Here is a 19,955-nt window from a genome sequence, read left to right on the forward strand (position 1 = left end):
TCACCGCGTTCCAATAGGTCAAACAAAAACAGCCCAATGATTGGTTGATAAATAGTCCCTCCCACAATGCAGGTGATGGTGACATGGTCCAGTTGGTGAGAAGCAACTGCGGCGACTTCATCAACATCTCCATGACCTTTGACCTCATGGTTTTAGTCCAGTTCATACAGCATCCATGCAGTCGGAAGTCGGACAATTTTCATAACCATAATGCAACAAGACAGGTCTCTGTCTCAAGATAGGCCTCTGTCTCATGATAGGCCTCTGTCTCATGATAGGCCTCTGTCTCAAGTCTTCTCTTTCAAGGATCAAAGTGACATCAAAATTAGTTAGGTGTTGCTATCTCAAAGAAGCTCAATATTTTCCAGTGACATCATGTTGGTGTGAAACGTGTTCGATGCTAAACCCTCCCCTTCATGTCACACAAAATTGTACCTCGAGCTGAAAACTTTCCATTCGATCGAACCAATCGCTGCTCGTATGTCCTTTCATGGTAAAGTGTATCAAGTCATCATCACGGAAATACACAGCAAAGACCCAGCTACTCTCTGACAGTCACCATCACACCATCAGACCCCCAGATGGACAGGCTGTGTGTTTCTCTCATCACTCTCTTGTGTAAGTAACCTTTAGAATGAGTTTTACTGGGCCTCATAGCTGCACGATAGATCATCGTCTGATGTGGTTTTATACTTGTCTACATTTGTTAACCTAAACTCTTACAAAGAAGGGGTCCAAATTGTTCTCCGGTTGTCCCCATAGGAGAACCCTTTTTGGTTCCATTTCCTCTGTGGAAGTGGCTCAATCTTGAACCCCAAAGGTATCTACCTAGAACCAAAAAGGTTTATTTGAAAGGGTATGGGGACAGTTAAAGAACCCTTTGAGGTTCTAGATAGCACCTTTTTTACGAAGAGTATAGTGTGTACGTGCTGTTACTTTGCATCCTATCTTTGTCTATGGAGGATGATGGCATGCTACAGCTCTCTGTTGTTGTTACAGCTCTCTGTTGTTGCTACAGCTCTCTGTTGTTGCTACAGCTCTCTGTTGTTGCTACAGCTCTCTGTTGTTGCTACAGCTCTCTGTTGTTGTTACAGCTCTCTGTTGTTGTTACAGCTCTCTGTTGTTGCTACAGCTCTCTGTTGTTGTTACAGCTCTCTGTTGTTGCTACAGCTCTCTGTTGTTGCTACAGCTCTCTGTTGTTGCTACAGCTCTCTGTTGTTGCTACAGCTCTCTGTTGTTGCTACAGCTCTCTGTTGTTGTTACAGCTCTCTGTTGTTGCTACAGCTCTCTGTTGTTGCTACAGCTCTCTGTTGTTGCTACAGCTCTCTGTTGTTGCCATAGCTCTCTAGCTCTCTGTTGTTGCTACAGCTCTCTGTTGTTGCTACAGCTCTCTGTTGTTGCTACAGCTCTCTGTTGTTGTTACAGCTCTCTGTTGTTGCTACAGCTATCTGTTGTTGCTATAGCTCTCTGTTGTTGCTACAGCTCTCTGTTGTTGCTACAGCTCTCTGTTGTTGCCACAGCTCTCTGTTGTTGCCATAGCTCTCTGTTGTTGCTACAGCTCTCTGTTGTTGCTACAGCTCTCTGTTGTTGCTACAGCTCTTTGTTGTTGCTACAGCTCTCTGTTGTTACCATATCTCTCTGTTGTTGCCACAGCTCTATGTTGTTTCCATAGCTCTGTTGTTGCCATAGCTCTCTGTTGTTACCACAGCTCTCTGTTGTTGCCATAGCTCTGTTGTTGCCACATCTCTGTTGTTGCCATAGCTCTGTTGTTGCCATAGCTCTGTTGTTGCCATAGCTCTCTGTTGTTACCATATCTCTCTGTTGTTGCCACAGCTCTATGTTGTTTCCATAGCTCTGTTGTTGCCATAGCTCTCTGTTGTTGCCATAGCTCTCTGTTGTTGCCATAGCTCTCTTTTGTTGCCATAGCTCTGTTGTTGCCATAGCTCTGTTGTTGCCATAGCTCTCTGTTATTGCCATAGCGCTCTGTTGTTGCCATAGCTCTCTGTTGTTGCCATAGCTCTCTGTTGTTGCCATAGCTCTCTGTAGTTGCCAAAGCTCTCTGTTGTTGCCATAGCTCTCTGTTGTTGCCATAGCTCTCTGTTGTTGCCATAGCTTTTTGTTGTTGCCATAGCTCTCTGTAGTTGCCATAGCTCTCTGTTGTTGCCATAGCTCTCTGTTGTTGCCATAGCTCTTTGTTGTTGCCATAGCTCTCTGTAGTTGCCAAAGCTCTCTGTTGCTGCCATTGCTCCCTTTTGTCCTCTGCTACCTGTAGGTGCTGTTTCCTCCAGTCAGTTCATCCTAACACTGTTCCTCTGCTACCTGTAGGTGCTGTTTCCTCCAGTCAGTTCATCCTAACACTGTTCCTCTGCTACCTGTAGGTGCTGTTTCCTCCAGTCAGTTCATCCTAACACTGTTCCTCTGCTACCTGTAGGTGCTGTTTCCTCCAGTCAGTTCATCCTAACACTGTTCCTCTGCTACCTGTAGGTGCTGTTTCCTCCAGTCAGTTCATCCTAACACTGTTCCTCTGCTACCTGTAGGTGCTGTTTCCTCCAGTCAGTTCATCCTAACACTGTTCCTCTGCTACCTGTAGGTGCTGTTTCCTCCAGTCAGTTCATCCTAACACTGTTCCTCTGCTACCTGTAGGTGCTGTTTCCTCCAGTCAGTTCATCCTAACACTGTTCCTCTGCTACCTGTAGGTGCTGTTTCCTCCAGTCAGGATGGGATCTCTGCAGCAGAGGTGGAGCTGAGAGTCAGACCAGGAGACAACGTTGTTCTTCACTGTGACGTCAAACACCATGATAAAACACATTGGCACAGAATAGCTCCGTTGTGAACGGGGGTCATTTCAGTGTTTCAAACCAGGATATAATGAACAAACCCGTTCTTCTATTTCCTGTGGCGTTCTCAGCAGTTCTATGATCTACTGATTGAGAACATCACTGCATCTGAGCTGGGACTCTACTACTGTGGGAGTTTGAAGAAGAAGTTGCTGAACTTTGAAGGGGTTAGCGATACAATAGAAATACTCATATCTGACAATGGAAGTGTCATGACCAGACTTTCATTAGGTAAGGACATAATGCCCCAAAAAATATATATTTACAGAAGTTGTGATGCCAGAAAAAAAGGATCTAAATGAGAGATAAGTTTCTTAATTTATGCTTGTGTTTATGTCCAGAAACCCGTCCTACTGAGCCCTCTTCCCCTGATGTAGACTGTGGGCTGTGTTGGATGTTGCTGTTCAGTCTGTGTCCTGTGTCTGCTCTCCTCTCCTCTCTCCTCTCCTCCACCTGTGTCTACTTCTTCTGCAGAACAACAGGTAAACTAACTTCATTATTATTAGCAGTATGTGCTCTTTCACTCTTTTTATAGCATGATCTCATTCACTCGTTCAGTTTGTTGATGTGATGGATTTTAATTCAACCTTGAATATGCCTGACAGCTGTTCCGCTCTGAGAACTGAGTCCTGTAATCCCATTGAACTGATTGAAGACGTGGAGTTGTCCTCCGAGAGGCTCAGTGAAAGATGGAAGATGCGATGTGTCTTTAGTTTCAGTGAATCTCATATTTAGAAACTTTAAAACAAACAAAAAATAGTCCCCCCCCCCCCAATTAGTTGCATTTGATTAAAACAACAAGCTTACCGTCCCCTTAATCAAAAGGGGGTTTAGCAACGTCGCGTACGTGGCTCTTTTAATAATGGCCATTAGCCAAAAGTAGCCTTTGAAGAAAGGGATTTTAAACGGCTTTACTGAGATGCTTTGGCACCCTATTCCCTATTTAGTGCACTACATTTGACCAGGGCCCATAGGGAATAGGGTGCACTACATTTGACCAGGGCCCATAGGGAATAGGGTGCACTACCTTTGACCAGGGCCCATAGGGAATAGGGTGCACTACCTTTGACCAGGGCCCATAGGGAATAGGGTGCACTACATTTGACCAGGGCCCATAGGGAATAGGGTGCACTACATTTGACTAGGGCCCATAGGGAATAGGGTGCACTACATTTGACCAGGGCCCATAGGGAATAGGGTGCACTACATTTGACCAGGGCCCATAGGGAATAGGGTGCACTACATTTGACCAGGGCCCATAGGGAATAGGATGCACTACATTTGACCAGGGCCCATAGGGAATAGGGTGCACTACATTTGACCAGGGCCCATAGGGAATAGGGTGCACTACATTTGACCAGGGCCCATAGGGAATAGGGTGCACTACATTTGACCAGGGCCCATAGGGAATAGGGTGCACTACATTTGACCAGGGCCCATAGGGAATAGGGTGCACTACATTTGACCAGGGCCCATAGGGAATAGGGTGCACTACATTTGACCAGGGCCCATAGGGAATAGGGTGCACTACATTTGACCAGGGCCCATAGGGAATAGGGTGCACTACATTTGACCAGGGCCCATAGGGAATAGGGTGCACTACATTTGACCAGGGCCCATAGGGAATAGGATGCACTACATTTAACCAGGGCCCATAGGGAATAGGGTGCACTACATTTGACCAGGGCCCATAGGGAATAGGGTGCACTACATTTGACCAGGGCCCATAGGGAATAGGATGCACTACATTTGACCAGGGCCCATAGGGAATAGGGTGCACTACATTTGACCAGGGCCCATAGGGAATAGGGTGCACTACATTTGACCAGGGCCCATAGGGAATAGGGTGCACTACATTTGACCAGGGCCCATAGGGAATAGGGTGCACTACATTTGACCAGGGCCCATAGGGAATAGGGTGCACTACATTTGACCAGGGCCCATAGGGAATAGGGTGCACTACATTTGACCAGGGATCATAGGGAATAGGGTGCACTACATTTGACCAGGGCCCATAGGGAATAGGGTGCACTACATTTGACCAGGGCCCATAGGGAATAGGGTGCACTACATTTGACCAGGGCCCATAGGGAATAGGGTGCACTACATTTGACCAGGGCCCATAGGGAATAGGGTGCACTACATTTGACCAGGGCCCATAGGGAATAGGGTGCACTACATTTGACCAGGGCTCATAGGGAATAGGGTGCACTACATTTGACCAGGGCCCATAGGGAATAGGGTGCACTACATTTGACCAGGGCCCATAGGGAATAGGGTGCACTACATTTGACCAGGGCCCATAGGGAATAGGGTGCACTACATTTGACCAGGGCCCATAGGGAATAGGGTGCACTACATTTGACCAGGGCCCATAAGGAATAGGGTGCACTACATTTGACCAGGGCCCATAGGGAATAGGGTGCACTACATTTGACCAGGGCCCATAGGGAATAGGGTGCACTACATTTGACCAGGGCCCATAGGGAATAGGGTGCACTACATTTGACCAGGGCCCATAGGGAATAGGGTGCACTACATTTGACCAGGGCCCATAAGGAATAGGGTGCCATTTGATATATTTTGCCGTCACAATTCACCTGCTTTTTTCCACTTGTTGGAGTAGACTATCCATCCCGGTTTTAAAAGAGCGCCCCTCGTCCGATAACCGAAGACGCGCTCGCTCCTCCAAACTATTCAGTCTTCCACTTGTTGGAGTAGACTATCCATCCCGGTTTTAAAAGAGCGCCCCTCGTCCGATAACCGAAGACGCGCTCGCTCCTCCAAACTATTCAGTCTTCCACTTGTTGGAGTAGACTATCCATCCCGGTTTTAAAAGAGCGCCCCTCGTCCGATAACCGAAGACGCGCTCGCTCCTCCAAACTATTCAGTCTTCCACTTGTTGGAGTAGACTATCCATCCCGGTTTTAAAAGAGCGCCCCTCGTCCGATAACCGAAGACGCGCTCGCTCCTCCAAACTATTCAGTCTTCCACTTGTTGGAGTAGACTATCCATCCCGGTTTTAAAAGAGCGCCCCTCGTCCGATAACCGAAGACGCGCTCGCTCCTCCAAACTATTCAGTCTTCCACTTGTTGGAGTAGACTATCCATCCCGGTTTTAAAAGAGCGCCCCTCGTCCGATAACCGAAGACGCGCTCGCTCCTCCAAACTATTCAGTCTTCCTAATAGCCTAATGCCATTTACACGGCAGACTTTTTTGGTGGAGAGAATCTGCGTCATGAATGTTACGCGTAAAGACATTTAGACCTACGTGTGTTAACACAGTGTTATGTCCAGACTGCATTATATCAGTAGGCCTAGCCCTCTATATCAGTGTGTTATGTCCAGACTGCATTATATCAGTAGGCCTAGCCCTCTATATCAGTGTGTTATGTCCAGACTGCATTATATCAGTAGGCCTAGCCCTCTATATCAGTGTGTTATGTCCAGACTGCATTATATCAGTAGGCCTAGCCCTCTATATCAGTGTGTTATGTCCAGACTGCATTATATCAGTAGGCCTAGCCCTCTATATCAGTGTGGATGCTATAGTCGATGTTTAATAGCGTATTTCCATATTGAAAGTGATGAAAGTTTAGAACCATGTTGAACACATTTGGGCTCCCGAGTGGCGCAGCCGTCTGAAGGCACTGCATTTCAGTGCAAGAGGCGTCACTACCGTCCCTGTAGTTGGAATCCAGGCTGTATCCCATCTGGCTGTGATTTGGAGTCCCATAGGGCGGCGCACAATTGGCCCAGCGTCTTCCAGGGTTTTGGCCTGGTGTAGGCTGTCATTGTAAATAAGAATATGTTCTTTAACAGACTTGCCTAGTTAAATAAAGGTTAAATAAAATAAATAAAAAATATGGAACAGGCTATTTAATGAACTACGCTGTAAAGGAGTAAGAGTTGATGCCAACTGAAAACATAAAAGGTTGTAAATACACAATTTGAAGAAACCACATTATGTATTCATGGAGCAGTTTTTTGATTGGTCAGTGAGGGGCCTGGACACACCCACAACATGTTTATTCATCAAAACCCTTTTGCGCCACAGCCAGTTATTGCAGTGTGAAAATTAGCAAAAAAATATTTCTGGTAAACGTCCGAAACTATAACGCTACCATCAGTGATAAGATTTAATCATTGCGTTTTTTTTATTTAAATAAGGCAAGAAAAGTTAGTTTGTGTCCTTCAGTAGTTATCTGGAATAATGCCAAACTCTACTCCACAGCTCCAACTGAGACTCAGGATCCTCTGAACAGGACGACCACCAGGGGAAGTGAGAGCAGAGAGAAGGTACTGTATATGAACAGTCAAAATGGGTGTTGTAGTTCTATAACAAGCGGCCATCAGCATTCTCCTGCACGTCATCTCTAGCTGACAACTTTGCGTCAATTTAAAATGTGCACAAAACAGAATTGTCCATTGAAAGAAATGTAGCTTGATTTATTCATTACTCAACACAGCTGGTAGATAGTTAATCCAGACATTCTTACCTTGCCTCAATTCAGCAGTCTCTCCCAGATCATCATGGCATTTGTAGTTTTACCTTTTATTTAACTAGGCAAGTCAGTTCAGAACAAATTCTTAATTTCAATAAACAGTGGGTTAACTGCCTGTTCAGGGGCAGATTTGTACCTTGTCAGCTCAGGGGTTTGAACTTGCAACCTTCTGGTTACTAGTCCAACGCTCTAACCACTAGGCTACCCTGCCGCCTCTACACTCTAACCACTAGGCTACCCTGCCGCCTCTACACTCTAACCACTAGGCTACCCTGCCGCCTCTACACTCTAACCACTAGACTACCTGCCTCCTCTACACTCTAACCACTAGGCTACGCTGCCACCTCTACACTCTAACCACTAGGCTACCCTGCCTCCTCTACACTCTAACCACTAGGCTACGCTGCCACCTCTACACTCTAACCACTAGGCTACCCTGCCGCCTCTACACTCTAACCACTAGGCTACCCTGCCGCCTCTACACTCTAACCACTAGGCTACCCTGCCGCCTCTACACTCTAACCACTAGACTACCTGCCACCTCTACACTCTAACCACTAGGCTACGCTGCCACCTCTACACTCTAACCACTAGGCTACGCTGCCACCTCTACACTCTAACCACTAGGCTACCCTGCCGCCGTAGTTCTTTACGATAGCCACATTAACAGCATATTAGCATTTCATTTATTTTTTAAGGGGGGGGGGGTTAAATACTGGCAAATGTATTGACAAAAGTCCCCTTGTCTTAGAGAGATTTACACTGTTGTCAAAACGTCATGCAATTTTACATAAAACACAGCCCTGTCTTAAGTGTTTCTAAAATGACCTTTGGGAAAAATGAATAGTGGGAAAAGGATTGGAACCCCCGCTAGGTTTTATGGGTATTATAACACCTCCGCTGTGGGGCTCTATTCAAATCAGTGGTGAGGAAACTCTTTAAAAATAAACGGAATAAGCAACAAAACATAATATAATATATGATATAATCATATTGTATAATGATATAACAATTACAGGAATATACTATTTATAAAATCAACTCTCTCTCTCTCTCTCTCTCTCTCTCTGTCTCTCTCCATCTGCCTCTCTCACTCTCTCTCTCTCTCTCTCTCTCTCTCTCTCTCTCTCTCTCTCTCAGGAGGAAGGAGACCTGTTTTACGCCTCGTTGGATATCCGTCAGGGACCGAGGACACCAAAGAAGAAGAAGACAGTCCAGAACTCTGACTTCAGTACATACTCAGACATCAATACCAGCAGGGTGTGCGACCTATACCAGCAGAGTGTGAGACCTATACCATCATTCAATACCAGCAGAGTGAGACCAATATAATCCATCAATGCCAGCCGAGTGTGAGACCTATACCAGCCATCAATACCAGCAGTGTGAGACCTATACCATCCATCAATACCAGCAGAGTGAGATCAATACCAGCAGTGTGAGACCTATACCAGCCATCAATACCAGCAGTGTGAGACCTATACCATCCATCAATACCAGCAGAGTGAGATCAATACCAGCAGTGTGAGACCTATACCATCCATCAATACCAGCAGAGTGTGAGACCTATACCAGCCATCAATACCAGCAGAGTGAGACCTATACCAGCCATCAATACCAGCAGAGTGAGACCTATACCATCCATCAATACCAGCAGAGTGAGACCTATACCAGCCATCAATACCAGCAGTGTGAGACCTATACCATCCATCAATACCAGCAGAGTAAGACCTATACCAGCCATCAATACCAGCAGGGTGAGACCTATACCATCCATCAATACCAGCAGTGTGAGACCTATACCATCCATCAATACCAGCAGAGTGAGACCTATACCAGCCGTCAATACCAGCAGAGTGAGACCTATACCATCCATTAATACCAGCAGAGTGTGAGACCTATACCATCCATCAATACCAGCAGAGTGAGACCTAAACCACCCATCAATATCAGCAGAGTGTGAGACCTATACCAGCCATCAATACCAACAGAGTGAGACCTACACCATCCATAAATACCAGCAGAGTGAGACCTATACCAGCCATCAATACCAGCAGAGTGAGACCTATACCAGCCATCAATACCAGCAGAGTGAGACCTATACCATCCATCAATACCAGCAGAGTGAGACCTATACCAGCAGAGTGAGACCTATACCAGCCATCAATACCAGCAGAGTGAGACCTATACCAGCCATCAATACCAGCAGAGTGTGAGACCTATACCAGCCATCAATACCAGCAGAGTGAGACCTATACCAGCCATCAATACCAGCAGAGTGAGACCTATACCATCCATCAATACCAGCAGAGTGTGAGACCTATACCAGCCATCAATACCAGCAGAGTGTGAGACCTATACCAGCCATCAATACCAGCAGAGTGAGACCTATACCAGCCATCAATACCAGCAGAGTGAGACCTATACCATCCATCAATACCAGCAGAGTGAGACCTATACCAGCCATCAATACCAGCAGTGTGAGACCTATACCATCCATCAATACCAGCAGAGTAAGACCTATACCAGCCATCAATACCAGCAGAGTGAGACCTGTACCAGCAGTGTGAGACCTATACCAGCCATCAATACCAGCAGAGTGTGACCTATACCAGCCATCAATACCAGCAGAGTGTGAGACCTATACCATCCATCAATACCAGCAGAGTGAGACCTATACCATCCATCATTACCAGCAGAGTGAGACCTATACCATCCATCAATACCAGCAGAGTGAGACCTATACCAGCCATCAATACCAGCAGAGTGTGAGACCTATACCATCCATCAATACCAGCAGAGTGTGAGACCTATACCATCCATCAATACCAGCAGAGTGAGACCTATACCATCCATCAATACCAGCAGTGTGAGACCTATACCATCCATCAATACCAGCAGAGTGAGACCTATACCATCCATCAATACCAGCAGAGTGTGAGACCTATACCATCCATCAATACCAGCAGAGTGTGAGACCTATACCATCCATCAATACCAGCAGAGTGAGACCTGTACCATCCATCAATACCAGCAGAGTGAGACCTATACCATCCATCAATACCAGCAGAGTGTGAGACCTATACCATCCATCAATACCAGCAGAGTGAGACCTATACCAGCCATCAATACCAGCAGAGTGAGACCTATACCATCCATCAATACCAGCAGAGTGAGACCTATACCATCCATCAATACCAGCAGAGTGAGACCTATACCATTATCAATACCAGCAGAGTGAGACCTATACCATCCATCAATACCAGCAGAGTGAGACCTATACCATTCATCAATACCAGCAGAGTGAGACCTATACCATCCATCAATACCAGCAGAGTGAGACCTATACGATCCATCAATACCAGCAGAGTGTGAGACCTATACCATCCATCAATACGGGCAGAGTGTGAGACCTATACCAGCAGAGTGTGAGACCTATACCAGCAGAGTGAGACCTATACCATTCATCAATACCAGCAGAGTGAGACCTATACCATTCATCAATACCAGCAGAGTGAGACCTATACCATTCATCAATACCAGCAGAGTGTGAGACCTATACCATCCATCAATACCAGCAGAGTGTGAGACCTATACCAGCCATCAATACCAGCAGAGTGAGACCTATACCATCCATCAATACCAGCAGAGTGAGACCTATACCATCCATCAATACCAGCAGAGTGAGACCTATACCATCCATCAATACCATCAGAGTGAGACCTATACCATCCATCAATACCAGCAGAGTGAGACCTATACCATCCATCAATACCAGCAGAGTGAGACCTATACCATCCATCAATACCAGCAGAGTGAGACCTATACCATTCATCAATACCAGCAGAGTGAGACCTATACCATCCATCAATACCAGCAGAGTGAGACCTATACCATCCATCAATACCAGCAGAGTGAGACCTATACCATCCATCAATACCAGCAGAGTGTGAGACCTATACCATCCATCAATACGGGCAGAGTGTGAGACCTATACCAGCAGAGTGTGAGACCTATACCAGCAGAGTGAGACCTATACCATTCATCAATACCAGCAGAGTGAGACCTATACCATTCATCAATACCAGCAGAGTGAGACCTATACCATTCATCAATACCAGCAGAGTGTGAGACCTATACCATCCATCAATACCAGCAGAGTGTGAGACCTATACCAGCCATCAATACCAGCAGAGTGAGACCTATACCATCCATCAATACCAGCAGAGTGAGACCTATACCATCCATCAATACCAGCAGAGTGAGACCTATACCATCCATCAATACCAGCAGAGTGAGACCTATACCATCCATCAATACCAGCAGAGTGAGACTTATACCATCCATCAATACCAGCAGAGTGAGACCTATACCATTCATCAATACCAGCAGAGTGAGACCTATACCATCCATCAATACCAGCAGAGTGAGACCTATACCATCCATCAATACCATCAGAGTGAGACCTATACCATCCATCAATACCAGCAGAGTGAGACCTATACCATCCATCAATACCAGCAGAGTGAGACTTATACCATCCATCAATACCAGCAGAGTGAGACCTATACCATTCATCAATACCAGCAGAGTGAGACCTATACCATCCATCAATACCAGCAGAGTGTGAGACCTATACCATCCATCAATACCAGCAGAGTGTGAGACCTATACCAGCAGAGTGTGAGAAATATACCAGCAGAGTGAGACCTATACCATTCATCAATACCAGCAGATTGAGACCTATACCATTCATCAATACCAGCAGAGTGAGACCTATACCATTCATCAATACCAGCAGAGATTGAGACCTATACCATCCATCAATACCAGCAGAGTGAGACCTATACCAGCAGAGTGAGACCTATACCATCTATCAATACCAGCAGAGTGAGACCTATACCCTCTATCAATACCAGCAGAGTGAGACCTATACCATCTATCAATACCAGCAGAGTGTGAGACCTATACCAGCAGAGTGTGAGACCTATACCAGCAGAGTGTGAGACCTATACCAGCAGAGTGTGAGACCTATACCAGCAGAGTGAGACCTGTACCATCCATCAATACCAGCAGAGAGTGAGACCTATACCAGCAGAGTGTGAGACCTATACCAGCAGAGTGAGACCAATACCAGCAGAGTGAGACCTATACCAGCAGAGTGAGACCTATACCAGCAGAGTGAGACCTATACCAGCAGAGTGTGAGACCTATACCAGCAGTGTGAGACCTATGCCAGCAGTGTGAGACCTATACCAGCAGTGTGAGACCTATACCAGCAGTGTGAGACCTATACCAGCAGTGTGAGACCTATACCATCAGTGTGAGACCTATACCAGCAGTGTGAGACCTATACCAGCAGAGTGAGACCTATACCAGCAGAGTGAGACCTATACCAGCAGAGTGAGACCTATACCATCCATCAATACCAGCAGAGTGAGACCTATACCATCCATCAATACCAGCAGAGTGAGACCTATACCAGCAGAGTGAGACCTATACCAGCAGAGTGAGACCTATACCAGCAGTGTGAGACCTATACCAGCAGAGTGTGAGACCTATACCAGCAGAGTGAGACCTATACCAGCAGAGTGAGACCTATACCAGCAGAGTGAGACCTATACCAGCAGAGTGAGACCTATACCAGCAGAGTGAGACCTATACCAGCAGAGTGTGAGACCTATACCAGCAGAGTGTGACCTGTACCAGCAGAGTGTGAGACCTATACCAGCAGAGTGTGACCTGTACCAGCAGAGTGTGAGACCTGTACCAGCAGAGTGTGAGACCTATACCAGCAGAGTGAGACCTATACCAGCAGAGTGAGACCTATACCATCCATCAATACCAGCAGAGTGAGACCTATACCATCCATCAATACCATCAGAGTGAGACCTATACCATCCATCAATACCAGCAGAGTGAGACCTATACCATCCATCAATACCAGCAGAGTGAGACCTATACCATCCATCAATACCAGCAGAGTGTGAGACCTATACCAGCAGAGTGTGAGACCTATACCATCCATCAATACCAGCAGAGTGTGAGACCTATACCATCCATCAATACCAGCAGTGTGAGACCTATACCAGCAGAGTGTGAGACCTATACCAGCAGAGTGAGACCTATACCATTCATCAATACCAGCAGAGTGAGACCTATACCATTCATCAATACCAGCAGTGTGAGACCTATACCATCCATCAATACCAGCAGAGTGTGAGACCTATACCAGCAGAGTGTGAGACCTATACCAGCAGAGTGAGACCTATACCATTCATCAATACCAGCAGAGTGAGACCTATACCATTCATCAATACCAGCAGAGTGAGACCTATACCATTCATCAATACCAGCAGAGATTGAGACCTATACCATCCATCAATACCAGCAGAGTGAGACCTATACCAGCAGAGTGAGACCTATACCATCTATCAATACCAGCAGAGTGAGACCTATACCCTCTATCAATACCAGCAGAGTGAGACCTATACCATCTATCAATACCAGCAGAGTGTGAGACCTATACCAGCAGAGTGAGACCTATACCAGCAGAGTGTGAGACCTATACCAGCAGAGTGTGAGACCTATACCAGCAGAGTGTGAGACCTATACCAGCAGAGTGAGACCTGTACCATCCATCAATACCAGCAGAGAGTGAGACCTATACCAGCAGATTGTGAGACCTATACCAACAGAGTGAGACCAATACCAGCAGAGTGAGACCTATACCAGCAGAGTGAGACCTATACCAGCAGAGAGTGAGACCTATACCAGCAGAGTGTGAGACCTATACCAGCAGTGTGAGACCTATACCAGCAGTGTGAGACCTATACCAGCAGTGTGAGACCTATACCAGCAGTGTGAGACCTATACCATCAGTGTGAGACCTATACCAGCAGTGTGAGACCTATACCAGCAGAGTGAGACCTATACCAGCAGAGTGAGACCTATACCATCCATCAATACCAGCAGAGTGAGACCTATACCATCCATCAATACCAGCAGAGTGAGACCTATACCAGCAGAGTGAGACCTATACCAGCAGAGTGAGACCTATACCAGCAGTGTGAGACCTATACCAGCAGAGTGAGACCTATACCAGCAGAGTGTGAGACCTATACCAGCAGAGTGAGACCTATACCAGCAGAGTGAGACCTATACCAGAAGAGTGAGACCTATACCAGCAGAGTGAGACCTATACCAGCAGAGTGAGACCTGTACCAGCAGAGTGAGACCTATACCAGCAGAGTGAGACCTGTACCATTCATCATATGAGAGAGTTAGATATACCTATACCATTCATCATATGATAGGTTAGAGTTAGATAGACCTATACTATTCATCATATGATAGGTTAGAGTTAGATAGACCTATACCATTACAGCAAGATTGTAATACTTTATTTTTCTATGGAGTATTTTAAACTTCCAATCTCTCTCTCATGAAAATGAGACCTGAAGTTTTTTTTATACGATTCCTTTAAAAAAAAGTTATTTTTTGTGGGTTTTTTTTTCATTTGTTTGTACCCTTTTGGTTAATGATAACATTATGGATTTTTAAAGGTGAAACCACCACATCTAATAGTACAACAACAAAATAAGTTACTGCAAACAACTGTTTTTTTTTCCCCTCAAATGTCATTGTACGTGCGATGGAACAGCAGAGTACTGCATCGTTTATGTTCATGCTGCTCAACTCAACTCACCTTTCGTCCACAAAACAAAAAAAACAATAACAAACGTGTGGACAGTGGCGATGCGGATTCCAGTTTTTTTCCAAGTGTTGTTTTTAACCTTAAAAAGTTTCAATATTTTTTGGGGGCATAAAAGCGGGGGGTCATTTTGGACCCCAAATTAGTATTGCAAAGGGACACTGTACGTCAAGCACCTACACTTGTTTTATTTAATTAACATTTTGTAACACAAGTAAATGGTTTCAATTCCCCCCTTTTAATTAAATCACATTTCTAGTCTAATTTGATGTTTCAAAATATATGTTTTTTATTTTATTTTTCATGTTTTGAACATATATTTTGATCAGTTTCATCCATAGTCACTTTGTTACGAACGTTTGTCTGTTGTTCATTCAAAAATGTTGTGTTTCTGTAGTACTCAGAGGCTGACTCACCGGTACGACCTAATATGGCCACCGATATAGGCGATATGTGCGCCGGGGCCATACGTGCGCCGGGGCCATACGTGCGCCGGGGCCATACGTGCTCCGGGGCCATACGTGCGCCGGGGCCATACGTGCGCCGGGGTCATTTGTGCGCTGGGGTGGCTCTATACCTTTTCAGGTACAGACAAAGATACATACATCTACAGGTAATTGCCAAAATAAAGGAAACACCAACACAAAGTGTTTTAACAGGGCGCGCATAAGGTTCCAATAGTTTTTATGCTCCTCGAACCCTTCAGTAGCCAATGCTTTCAGTAAGACTTTTGTATTCCCCATTTACTCAAATGTTTCCATTATTTTGGTACCTTTGGTACCTCTGTACCAAATGTGGTGCTTTTATCACAAACTGTACCATCGAGTTGAGTTTCTTCTTAGTCTGAAGAAGAAGAAAACATGACTGAAAAAGCGTAGCTGCACCACTAGGAAACAAAACAGAGATTATTTCCCCTTCCTCCATATTAACACAGAAATCATCAGGTAAATTGTGTTTGTCGTTAACTAGGTGCTTGACAAAGTTCTACAATTTTAGGATGAAAAAAAAAAAGGTTTTTCGAAATTCAGATTATTTTTTTTTTACCCATTGGGGTCAAAATTGACACCTGTTGGCACTTTTTGGGTTAAACTCGGGGAATATGATTAAATAGCTCTTGTTATAGTTTTAAATGTAACTGTTGTTATTTCATTGGAATTATTTTTTTTATAGTGTATTGATGTTTTAATTTCACACTGAATAAACATTGATTTCATTAGATTTTTAAAAAAAATGTTATTATTTCACTGCTTGTCCTATGTGCTCTTCCACTTCCAGGTCATGCCAATCAGTCTTGCAACCTTTCAGAGAGGTTGGTGTTAAGGGGTGTGGAGGGCGTGGCTTGATATAAAGAGGGTGTGTCTTGGATGCCCAGAGGGTGTGTCTTGAGAGGAAGACAAGGTCATGCTATTTGGTTTGACAAATGCTCCAGCAGCCTGTCAGAGGTTTCTATTTGAGCGTGTGGCTAAGAAGCCAGGGGTGTGTCTTTTTGAACGTGAAGTGGGTGTGGTTTAGATACTAAGGGGTGTGTTTTGGAGGAAAATGGGTGCGGTATGGATGCTGAAAGGGTGTGGCTTTAGAGGAAGACAGAGATGCTGAACAGAACAACAGCAGTTTCCATGGTTTCATACAAACACCTAGCCTATTGTTAAAGTTTACTGAAAGTAGCTCAGTAAAGCTTTCAACCACATTCTCAAAAGAGTTACACAATGAAGTCAAGTTAATTATACCACAGAACAATATAATATTTGTTCTATGTTGTATAATATTCATCTAAACCACACCCTCTTACCATCTAAACCACACCCTCTTACCATCTAAACCACACCCTCTTACCATCTAAACCACACCCTCTTACCATCTAAACCACAACCTCTTACCATCTAAACCACACCTTCTTACCATCTAAACCACACCCTCTTACCATCTAAACCACACCCTCTTACCATCTAAACCACACCCTCTTAGCCTCTGCAACACACCCTTTGTGTGTATGCGTGCCTGCCTGCGTGTGTGTGTGTGTGTGTGTGTGTGTCTATGTGTGTGTGTGTGTGTGTGTGTGTGTGTGAGAGTGTGTGTGTGTGTGTGTGTTTGCAAAGTGCATGCTTAGGTGAGTCTGTGGTTGATTCAGCTCTGCTGCTGCTCAGTGTGGGCTGGAGGCTGGAGGCGTAGGAGGCGTAGGAGGCGTGCAGAAAACCACAACTGTTTCCACTGACTTTATGACCTGTTTGGTCTTAGCAAGTGATTAGATGAGACAGTGCATCAATACCATTCAATGTCCCCAGTAGAAGTACTATTAAAGAGAATGTCCCCAGTAGAAGTACTATTAAAGAGAATGTCCCCAGTAGAAGTACTATTAAAGAGAATGTCCCCAGTAGAAGTACTATTAAAGAGAATGTCCCCAGTAGAAGTACTATTAAAGAGAATGTCCCCAGTAGAAGTACTATTAAAGAGAATGTCCCCAGTAGAAGTACTATTAAAGGGAATGTCCCCAGTAGAAGTACTATTAAAGGGAATGTCCCCAGTAGAAGTTGTATTAAAGAGAATGTATGAAGGGTAACCAGGCAACCAGATAGCAACTTAAACACGTTGTCTTGAGTGGGACATCGTCCAGCACCAATCTCCACCTATTCTGTATGTGGTATGAACAGACATGGGTTCAAATACTATTTGAAATCATTTCAAATAGTTAAATTGGTGCTTGATTGAGCATGCCTAGCTAAACAGACCAATAGAACGGTCTCAAACCACAACCATCTGGCACTCCAGGCAGGCCAGAGCAAACGCTCAAGGTATTTGAAAGATTTCAAATAGTATCTGAACCCAGGTGTGGTGTGAGCTTCCTACACGAGTGACTAAAGGAGCATCAAGAGGTTCAACAAAGGTGTTAAATGATGACGGCCTCCTACACATAGAGATGGGTAGAGGGCGCTTGTTGACACAAAGCAGGTTGTAGCATGGGCAGTATCATTGAAGAAGTCCACGGAAACCTTGATGGCAGAAGCTAGGGGAGGGCCCTCTTTCTAACTCTATGCTCCTACGCTGGAGTGGAAATACCCCTCTGCTGTGCTACTCTCAGACAGTCTCCACCAGACCCTAGGATGAGAAGGCTGTTTATCGCTCTGATCACACTGTTAAGTGAGTAAACTTTTACATTATTGGTATATATTGATACATTTGAGATGAAAACATATGGTTCTCCATTCTTTCAAGGTAAAAATTTGATTTATTTTATTTAAAGTTATTTTTGACAGAGTCCAATCCGTGGTCTATTCTGTGTATTGTAGGCCAGTGCGTAGCAGAGCATGTGTATTGTAAAGGGGCTTGTTTTTTAGTCTTTAACATTGTTGTGGTTTCATAGCGTTCATCCTAACACTGTTCCTCTGCTACCTGTAGGTGCTGTGTCCTCCAGTCAGTTCATCCTAACACTGTTCCTCTGCTACCTGTAGGTGCTGTTTCCTCCAGTCAGTTCATCCTAACACTGTTCCTCTGCTACCTGTAGGTGCTGTGTCCTCCAGTCAGTTCATCCTAACACTGTTCCTCTGCTACCTGTAGGTGCTGTTTCCTCCAGTCAGTTCATCCTAACACTGTTCCTCTGCTACCTGTAGGTGCTGTTCCCTCCAGTCAGTTCATCCTAACACTGTTCCTCTGCTACCTGTAGGTGCTGTGTCCTCCAGTCAGTTCATCCTAACACTGTTCCTCTGCTACCTGTAGGTGCTGTGTCCTCCAGTCAGTTCATCCTAACACTGTTCCTCTGCTACCTGTAGGTGCTGTTTCCTCCAGTCAGGATGGGATCTCTGCAGCAGAGTTGGAGCTGAGAGTCAGACCAGGAGACAACGTCGTTCTTCACTGTGACGTCAGACACAACGTAGAAACAGTCTGGATCAGAAACTGTTCTGGTGGGAGTGAAACGTGTGAGGTGTCTGTCTTCAAGTCTCTACAGATCCCTGTCCCACGCTTCACCTTCCTACGGAGACGGTCTCTGAGATCCTATGACTTGCTGATTGAGAACATCACTGAGTCTGACCTGGGACTGTACTCCTGCAGCACCATGGGGAGAGAAGAGCAGAAGAGATCCGACGAGGTTGTGTATTACCTGGAGGTCTACCTCTATGGAAACATCACCACTCGGATTTCCTTTGGTGAGAACAGACTCCTTCTTATTTACATGTTTCTGTTTAAACGGTTTTATTTGGAAAAAGTCTATAAAAAGTGTAGAAATGTTTTTTAAGTGACTAAAATTGATGGAAGAACATTTGTTTAACCTTTGTATCATCATACGATTTTTTAATGTCAACAATATCAGTGTAAACACAATATTTCCATTTACCTTGGTGCAATGTGTAAAGGGACACACTGATTGGTCGGTCTGAAAAGAACATAGAAAGTTGCCCAGTGATGATGTACCTCACCATTAAAACAGAGAACAACCAGGACACCCCTGAATGTGGTCTGAGCTGGGTCCTGGTACTGACCTCCAAATCTCTGTTCCTGCTCCTCATTCCTGCTGCCTTCTGGGTCGGAAAAATACACAGTGAGTCACGAGGACATTAGGGGGGGGGGGGGGGCTCCATTTCTACTGTTATCAGTTAGTTTTGTTACGTATCAAGGAGTTTGTCGTGTCAGCAGTTGATGTTATCCTTCAGTAACACAAACCCCAAAGCAAATCAGGGGGAGAAAAAAAAGTGGTTTATTCAAAGAGAATGAATCATAGATGTTATGCTGAGAAGTAGATGGTCGATGTTCCTTCTTCCCTGTCCTCAGTGATTCTCTCCTCAGTGATTCTCTCCTCGGTGATTCTCTCCTCAGTGATTCTCTCCTGGATTCTCTCCTCAGTGATTCCTCCACAGTACAAAGGGACAGGGTGTCATTTATAACCCCCCAACGCTAGCCTGTGGTCGAC

General features: G+C 45.1%; 1 pseudogene; it reads left to right on the forward strand.

Annotated features, from left to right (window-relative positions):
- The first annotated feature begins 457 nt into the window (after window positions 1-457).
- LOC149980496 (uncharacterized) lies at window positions 458-19,606 on the forward strand (annotated as a pseudogene).
- The last annotated feature ends 349 nt before the right edge of the window (window positions 19,607-19,955 follow it).

Source organism: Oncorhynchus mykiss, chromosome 10 (genome assembly GCF_057628025.1).
Source record: "Oncorhynchus mykiss isolate SJ-2025 chromosome 10, ASM5762802v1, whole genome shotgun sequence".
NCBI lineage: Eukaryota > Metazoa > Chordata > Actinopteri > Salmoniformes > Salmonidae > Oncorhynchus > Oncorhynchus mykiss.